At 43.5% G+C, this 8,858-nt stretch overlaps 1 pseudogene; it reads left to right on the forward strand.

Moving 5' to 3' along the window:
* The first annotated feature begins 1,008 nt into the window (after nucleotides 1–1,008).
* On the forward strand, nucleotides 1,009–6,169 carry LOC122342371 (annotated as a pseudogene).
* The last annotated feature ends 2,689 nt before the right edge of the window (nucleotides 6,170–8,858 follow it).

Consider the following 8,858-nt stretch of genomic DNA (forward strand, 5'->3'; position numbering starts at 1 on the left):
CAAAGACTGCTCGATCCTGCAGGTTTGCATTACACAACATCAGAAAGATCAGGCCCTTTCTAACAGAGCAAGCTGCTCAGCTACTTGTCCAGGCCCTTGTAATTTCTAGACTGGACTACTGCAATGCTCTTCTGGCTGGACTTCCATCAAACACAATAAGACCTCTACAAATGATTCAGAATGCAGCAGCACGGCTGGTATTCAATGAGCCCAAGAGAACCCATGTTACACCTCTCTTTATCTCCTTACATTGGCTAACGATTGCAGCTCGCATCAAGTTCAAGGCACTGATGCTTGCATGTAGAACAACCACAGACTCGGCACCGGTCTACTTCCACTCACTATTACAAATCTACACACCCTCTAGAAGTCTGAGATCTGCTAGCGAGCGACGCCTCGTGGTACCATCTCAAAGAGGCTCGAAATCACTCTCCAGAACTTTCTCGTTCTCTGTTCCTGGCTGGTGGAACGATCATCCCGTACATATCCGGAATGCTGGATCTCTGTCAATCTTTAAGAAACTGCTGAAAGCTCACATCTTTCAGCAATACCTGACCTCTCACTGTCTCTGTCTCACTTATCCTCCCCCTTGTTTATTCCTTCCCTTCTGGCATGTACTAATTTGAACACTCCTGTGACTGGGTGATATAAGCACTTACTCTGTCTGTTTGTCTCTGAAAAATTAATCGCTGTTGTACTCTCAATTGTAAGTCGCTTTGGATAAAAGCGTCTGCAAAATGACTAAATGTAAATGTAAATGTCTAAATGGTGAAGAAAAGGATAGTGTAACAATCACTGGATATGAGCTGGACATAGACTGGGGTTCTAAACAGGCGGCACAGGCCCCACCCAGGGCTGGTACAGCTACCAGCCCCACAAAGGAGAAGGAGGTGCCTCAGGAACCACCTTATTACAAGCCTTAAAGTTAAAGAAAGACATGGGGTTAGAACAACATACCCAACCCAGTATCCACTGTACAGGATAGGAGGACACCAGAATCCAGAGTATAGATCATGGGGAAATGCAGACATGAATGCAGTACTGCAGAAATTGCCAGATCTAACTAAGGGAGGAATGAAATGGTTAAATAAACTCACCACATTAACCCATGGTCTTTAGGGCCCCTAATGGGACATCTGCTTACCAGAACCCAGATGACTACGCTAGAGGATGAAGCTAGAATAGAAGACATGGCCAATGAGAAACCACTGTCCAAAGTAATTACCCAAATAAGCAGGGCTCTTACAAACCTCTATCCAACACCAAAAATTACTTATCAATCTATCAAATTTAAGATAGGAGCAGAAGAATCTGCTTAGGCATATCTGCATAGGACAGAAGATGAATGGGAAGAAAGGACAGGGCAGCACCCAGATTGCAGTGACATCTGTAAAGAGTTTTACAGGCAGGCAGTAGTAAAGGGAGTTCCCGAAAAAGCAAAACAACAAGTAGAAAACAGTCCAGAAATGTGTGGGGGTAGTGGCGAGACATGGGCCAGGTATTTCATTTACTATGTAGACAGCGCCATGGAAAAACAAGAAAGGGATAAAAGGAAAAAGAAAAAGCCTAGAGAGGGAGCTCTGCAAATGCCTGTAATGAATCAGGGGATGAAGGGACAGGAAGTGTCACAAGGGGCAGCAAACTATCAGCCTCAGGGCCCACGTGATTATCCATATGACCCGCTGCCAGACTGGCCACCTTCTGGACATGGGTGGCAAAACCAAAATTATAGGGGGTATTACGGGAGACCAGGGAGAGAGCAGGGGTGTTATCTGTGCGGAAGCAGGTGATCACTGGAAAAGAGACTGAATAGAGGGGGAACAACCTCCTGCACGGGGACGGGCTCCTGTTAGAGGAGGGCCTCGGGGAAGAGGAAGAGGTGTCCCCAGAAACGTCCCGTGGTCTACCAACCAACAGGTGCCCAGACAAAGCCCAGTCTGGGGCCAGGCAGACCAGGCGGATTATTGACAAGACCCACAGAGAACCAATAAGGGGGCTGAGGCTGAGCCCTACCTAACTGTACTGGTCAATAGACAGCCAAGTACAGGCCTTAGTGGACACTGGGGCCTCCTTCTCTACCATCAGGCTGGAATGGTTGAGAAAGGACGCACTCTCCTGTGAAGTACAGGAAGTCAAAGGGTTCTCTGGGGAAATTGTAGCCTGGCCAAACCTCTGTCTGTAGAAGTAGCAGGTCAAAAGGTCATGCACCCTTTCCTATGCTCTGCCAGTGTGCCCTCTGCTCTCCTCGGACGAGACCTGTTAGTAAAATTGGGGGTGAAAATTCTGTGTAGCCCAGAGGGCATCATTTTAACTTTTCCAAATGGAAAAACACAAAACTGCTCCATTAAGGGTGGTCTAGTACCTGCAGCTGGTCAATGGGTATTAACTACAGCAGGAAGAGTGGGGTGGACATTTATTGGGTCAGAGTGCTGCATCCAGAACAAACCAACTTAAGGCAGCTGATAAACCAGAGACCAGACCTGTTGAGACACTTCCTGCCAGTTTCTGACCCATTACACTGTACTCTATACTATGACAAAAGCAATGATGAGGTTTATGCAACAGAGTTTAGCCAATATGTAGATCAAAGACATACCAACCTGAAAGGCTCAGTCATCGACATTGGAAAGGAAGGGGTAGCAGTGGAAGTAAGGTTAAGTGAGGAACAATATGACTGGTTTGAAATGAAAACTGTCTCTGTACCACACATCTCCTTAATGATCAGTAAACACCATGGAGCCAAGGCCTTAGGTCCCATGGTAAAAAGACTAAAACAGGCAGCAGATTGGGAAGATGAGAGACAGGGTTGGGAAAGATCCCACATGACAGGAGGTCACAGACTACACATAGAGGAAATATGTGAGGGCAGCTACGAGAAGTTAAGGTCAAACAGAGAAAAGACTACTGCTGTAATGGATGGGCCAGGAGCAGAAGAGATGCTAGCCAACCTGACAGAAAAGTTATGGTCAACAGGAAGTGAGGATGTGGGTTATTGTGATATTCAGCCAGTGTCTTTTGAAATAGACAAAACAACAGTGGTAAAGGAGAAACAGTATAGAAATAATTGTGAGGCCATGACTGGTATTGCCCCACCATTCAGAGTATATTGAACAAGGGAGTGCTGTGTGAGACCACCTCTGAGTGGAACACCCCAGTACTGCCTGTCATTAAACACTCCACAGGAAATATAGAACGGTCCATGACCTGAGAAAAATAAATGAGAGTGTTCTGACAACACCACTGCCCACTCCAAATCCTTACACCATGTTAACCAGATTGACCCCAGAACACACCCACTTCTTCTGTATAGATCTGGCAAATGCATTTTTCTGTATACCTTTAGCAGAGCAGAGTAGGGACGTGTTTGCCTTCACATACAACGGCCGGAAGTACACTTAAACCAGATTACCACAAGGCTTCATTTTCAGCCCTGGCATTTTCAACCAAGAGCTAAGAAAGCTGCTGGACAATCTGACAGTCGATACCAACACAATTGTGGTTCAATATGTGGATGATTTGCTCATTGCATCTACATCTGCTGCCACCTGTCTGACAGACACAGAGAGGGTGCTGTCACTTCTGGCTAAGGTAGGGTTGAAGGCAAGCAAACAAAAGTTGCAAGTCTGCAGGCCAGAGGTCACTTTTCTAGGACGATTAGTGGGTCGGCAGGGAACCTCTATGACAAATGACACCAAACAAGCCATACTAAACCACCCAAAACCCAAAAGATATGTTGTCTTTTCTGGGCCTAATAGGTTACAGCAGACAGTATATTGTGAATTACACTGAAAGAACAGCTTTTCTGAGAGCTTTAGTGAAGGAAATTGGAATGAAAAACAGTAAGGGTGAATTGAATTGGACAACAGAGGCTGAACAGGCCTTCATTACCTAAAAGGGGACATGGCAAAGGCTGTTGCTCTACAAACCCCAGACTATGGCCAACCTTTCCATTTAGATGTGACAACCACAGCAAAACTGTGAGTGGTGTGCTCTACCAGAAACAATTTCAACAACGATGAGTGTTGAAAAAACCAATCATGTGGTAATGGGACACCAAATTGATAATTCTATCAAACCACTCACTGGTAGCATTCATTACCTCCTCCTCGTTCACATTCTCTGCACAAAGGCAAAACAAATTGATCAAAATATTGACTGCACCAAACATTGTACATGAACACAAGGGCATAAATATGGCAGAATTAGTGGTGGATGGAGAGCCCCACATGTGTGAGGAAAGGGTGGGTAGAAAAGAGACAGCAAGATCAGGAGGGTATGAGTAGCAGGCCACTGTCATCACCAGACGTGACCTTGTTTTGTGATGGATGTTGTTTCAGAAATGATCAGGGTACTCTTTCTGCTGGGTATGCAGTGGTGTCCAGTGTAGGGGAGGGAGATGACCTGACAGTAACAGTCCAACAGAAGTTGTCAACTAAACCATCAGCTCAAAGAGCTGAATTATTAACTTTAACATCAGCATTGCAAAATGGAAGTGGTAAAAGGGTGAACATATATTCAGATTCTGCCTATGCAGTAGGGGCAGCTACAGTTGAGCTGCAAGGGAGGGCCAAAGTGGGATTTGTGACATCAACAGGGAAGCCAACTCTCAACTGCTAGAAGCTATATTACTACCAAAGGAGGTGGCCATAGTAAAGTGCTCAGCACACACTAATGGCACAGATTTTGTATCTGTAGGAAATGCAGCCTCAGACAAAGCAGCAAAGCAGGCAGCTGGCTACATGCCATTACAGATGATGGTCAGAGCACAAGATGAGGTGTTGAATTTAGACCCAGCCTTAACAGAAGAGTTCATAATTAGAGAGCAAGCTGCATCCTCCCCAGAAGAACAAACTACCTGGTTACAAAAAGGGGGAACAAAAACAGCCTCGGGACTGAGGAGAGGTCCAGAAGGAAGCCCTGTGTTGCCAGCTAGAGTAGCTGTCTCAGTGCTAGCAGAGGCCCACTCGCTAGCACATAGTAATTCAAAAGATATGACCAAAAGGTTAAAGGGGTGGTGGCATCCATTTCTACCACACATGATCAGTAACACTATTGCTGAATGTCAGACCTGCAGTGAATATAATGTCAAGCCCACCACACATCCGTTGCCTGGCCACTTCCCCACGGATAGAGGCCCTGGGTACATGACTGTGATTGACTTCACAGACATGATAAATCCTGTCCACAAAAAGAGATACTTACTGGTCATGGTGGATAGTTTCACCGGATGGCCCGAAGCTTACTCATGTGCCAGGGAGGATGCAATGTCAGTGATAAAATGCCTCATCAATCACTACATACCTACACATGGGTTCCCCAAAGTCATAAGGTCAGACAATGGTACACACTTTAAAAATAAGCATTTGAACCAAGTAGAGTCAGCTCTAGGATTGAAGCACTCATATGGAGCAGTCTACCATCCTCAAAGCCAAGGTAAAGTTGAACGACTGAACCAGACCCTAAAAAACAAAATAGCCAAAATCTGTACAAGCACTTCTCTGAATTGGGTAGAAGCATTACCAATAGCCTTAATGTCTGTGAGATGTTCAATAAACAGAACCACTGGATTTACTCCTTTTGAATTATCCACTGGACGCCAATTTCCTGGCCCCTGGGCCCCAATGCCTGGGGATGGGTACACTGATACACGTAAGGCCTACCATCAAAAAGTAAGAGCTGTTATTAACACATTTTCCCCACAGAAGTTTTGGCCTGAAATAGAGCAACAGGAATTGGACATGAAAAGAGGACCTGACGAGCAGTGGGTGAGGCTGAAACAAATGAAACGAAAATGGTCTGCCCCAGGTGGTCAGAGCCCATGAAAATAACTCTGCGAACCTCACACTGCGTACAGTTGGCTGGAAAAGGTAACACATAGTTTCACCTGTCTGCTTGCTGTTTCTGTTCTGCCCCTAGCAGGCCTCTGACAACAGTTCGAGCTGATATTCGCGAAGGTCAGAGAGAGGGAGAAGAGACGGGAGACGGGGAAACAGCAACAGGCCAACCCGAGAAGGGAGACAAACAACAAGACACTGAGGAAATCAGCCTCCAACTACCACAACTGAAACATAAGAATTTTAAAGTATTATTAAGGCAAGGGGATTTACTAGAAATCCCAGAACACATTCCAATCACACATTGTATTGGAGCAACAGTGACGTTCAGATAATAATTCTGGGGCTAAATTATGAGGGATAATATTAACAAGGTGGTCATATGTTGGGGGTGGGATTGTTGTAATAATAACGTTGATACTGTGGAATGGAACAAGAGGGGAGGGACTCAAGGCAGACACAAAAGAAATGTCATAGGGGTTGGGGGAGGAGCAAAACTAACTCTGGTAAGGGAAAAAGGAAAAGATGGCCTATGGGAATTTGACCTATGCCAGGTGATTCACTGTGAGGAAGAAGTGGAGCAAAGGTTGTGATCTCTTTCAAAGAGATTTGTGGGAATTGTGGGATTTATGTTTTAAAGGAGTTATGTTTTACAGGTTTTACTCAACAGAAGCACTGTGCCCAGGCCTCATAAAGGCTCTGAGTTTTTCTACTTAATATTATGTGTATGTGCTGTGCAAAATGTCTTATCTACAGAAACAGGATGTGGAGACTGCTGAGCCCATCTACTGGTCGAGAAGAAACTCTTATTAAACAAAGGCATGGTCAAAGCAGGCAGGCGTCAATCAGGGCAAACAGGAGTATCAGAGGCAAGGCAATAACAAAATCCAAAAACAGGCAAAGGTCAGGTCAGGCAGCAAACAATCAGAACAACAGAAGACAGGCAGGGTCAAAACCAAGGAATCTAAGACTAAGGAAACTCGGGAAACAATCTAACAATAATACAGGCGAACAATGCAACCTGCAGGTGAGGGCCTGCTACAGCATTTATAGTGTTCTAACAGGAAGTAGCAGCAGAGGGAGTGATCGCAGATCACCCAGAGGTAAAAGCTCCTCTGCTGGCTTGGTGACATAAACATTAAATGTAATCAATAGCTTTTGTGTTACATATGACAATACATGCACCAAACTGCAATACAATAATTTTAAAAACACCAACATTCAAATAACATTCCTACAAGCAAGTAAGCAACATTAAAACAGTGTGTGTACAATATTAGTGTGGTACCTTCAAAAACTTAAGCCACAAAAACAGGAAAACAAAACACAGGACTGCAGATCGTCACATGCACGCATACACACACAAAACAAAAGTTAACTGCAGAAAGAACAATGTGTATCGTCATTGCAGAAAATGCTTGCATTGTAACAGCACTTGTGTGTTGAATATTATTGTAGTACTGCCAAAAAGTTAAGCTCCATAAGTAAAAAACCAAGCAAAAAAAAGAAAAAAAAAGAAAAGAAAAAAAGACAAAACCAACTAAAAAATGTAAAAAAAATTGTGCAGGTTTTTTTAAAAAATCATGCACAAATTACTTGTATACGCTGCGTTTTCTTTCCTTCTTTGAACAGCAAAAGACAATAGTGCATGTATGCAGTATTACCGCTGCAAGTGATTAAACGGCTGATTCATTCAGAACAGAAAAACAGTGCTGTGGCTGGGTTTGGAATTTTTGTTGTCGAAAGAGCAAAAACAGTGCACTAGACTTCATGCTCTCTGTAGGTGTTTTGAATGCTTTTTGCATTGTGAGGACATAAAAAAAAAGTTTTGTTCTTCTCTTGAAAATGTATATTGAAGAATGTGTGTAACCAAACAGTTGCATGCAAAGGAAAGACACTTTCAAATATCAAAACACACCATCAAAATATCTTTTGCAGTACTGGATTAGAACAACATGAATGACAAACATCTAACTTTTGGGTGAAACATGACAATGCCATGCTTAATGATTAAGATTTAACCCTGGAGCAAGATTCAATATCTTTCACAATACAACAGCATACGCTATAACTGGGGTGTCAAACTCAGCTCCTGAAGGGCCGGAGCTCACTGATCCAACCAATCAAGTCCTTCAGGCCTATTTGAAAACAACATGGCATGTATGCTGAAGCAGGGTTGGAATAAAACTCTGCAGGGCGCTGCAGCCCTCCAGGTGCTAAGTTTGTTACCCTTTCTCTATTCTCAACATTGCATGCATGGCTTACCTCTGAATAAATTCGAGAGAAAGTGCCATCTCTTTCGGGTATTTGATATTCAAAACATAAAACAAAGAGAATGTGTAGCTTAGGGCCACAATGGGAGAGAGGATGTGGTCGTTGATAATTTCCTGATCCACAGAAATCTTAAATCGTCCATCACCTTAAACAAATAGCAAACAGATATTTAAAATAAAAATATATAAGGCTACTTAAACTAAGTTTGACTTTTTTCTTTGTTTGTTTTAAGTCATCTGTATGTAATTTAACCTTTAAAATCCACATTTAACAAATGAAATTAAGGATTTATTTGTTGTCAATAGCAAACAAATAATAATATACAAAATACAAACCCATGACCAGAATACAGGGGGTGCTCGGGATTCCCTGTCCAGCTGCAATAAACTCCTGTCATTGGTAGGGGAGTGTTAGGGTTATGTATTGACATTATGCAACTTTGATCCTTCAGTTTCAGTATCCATCGGGTGCCAGGCTTTGTCCGCTTGGTGAGAACGGAATGTTAGAGTTGAATGTTGACAGTTATGCACCTGTGGCTCTTTTAGTTTCAGTTTGATTCTTGGTCATAACATGGCCTCCGTATAATACTGATAGGGCCACCGAAGAATCTGAAGGAGTGAAGATTCTGACGCACAAAAAATGTGGCCAATTGTTTTCATTTACTGTATCTTGTCCTTTCCTCTATAAATAAAGCAACTTGCAACCTGAGCTTCGGAGGAAAAGCAGGGAAGGAGGCAAAGCAGGGGAGGC

Source organism: Puntigrus tetrazona, chromosome 4, assembly GCF_018831695.1.
Source record: "Puntigrus tetrazona isolate hp1 chromosome 4, ASM1883169v1, whole genome shotgun sequence".
Taxonomy (NCBI): domain Eukaryota; kingdom Metazoa; phylum Chordata; class Actinopteri; order Cypriniformes; family Cyprinidae; genus Puntigrus; species Puntigrus tetrazona.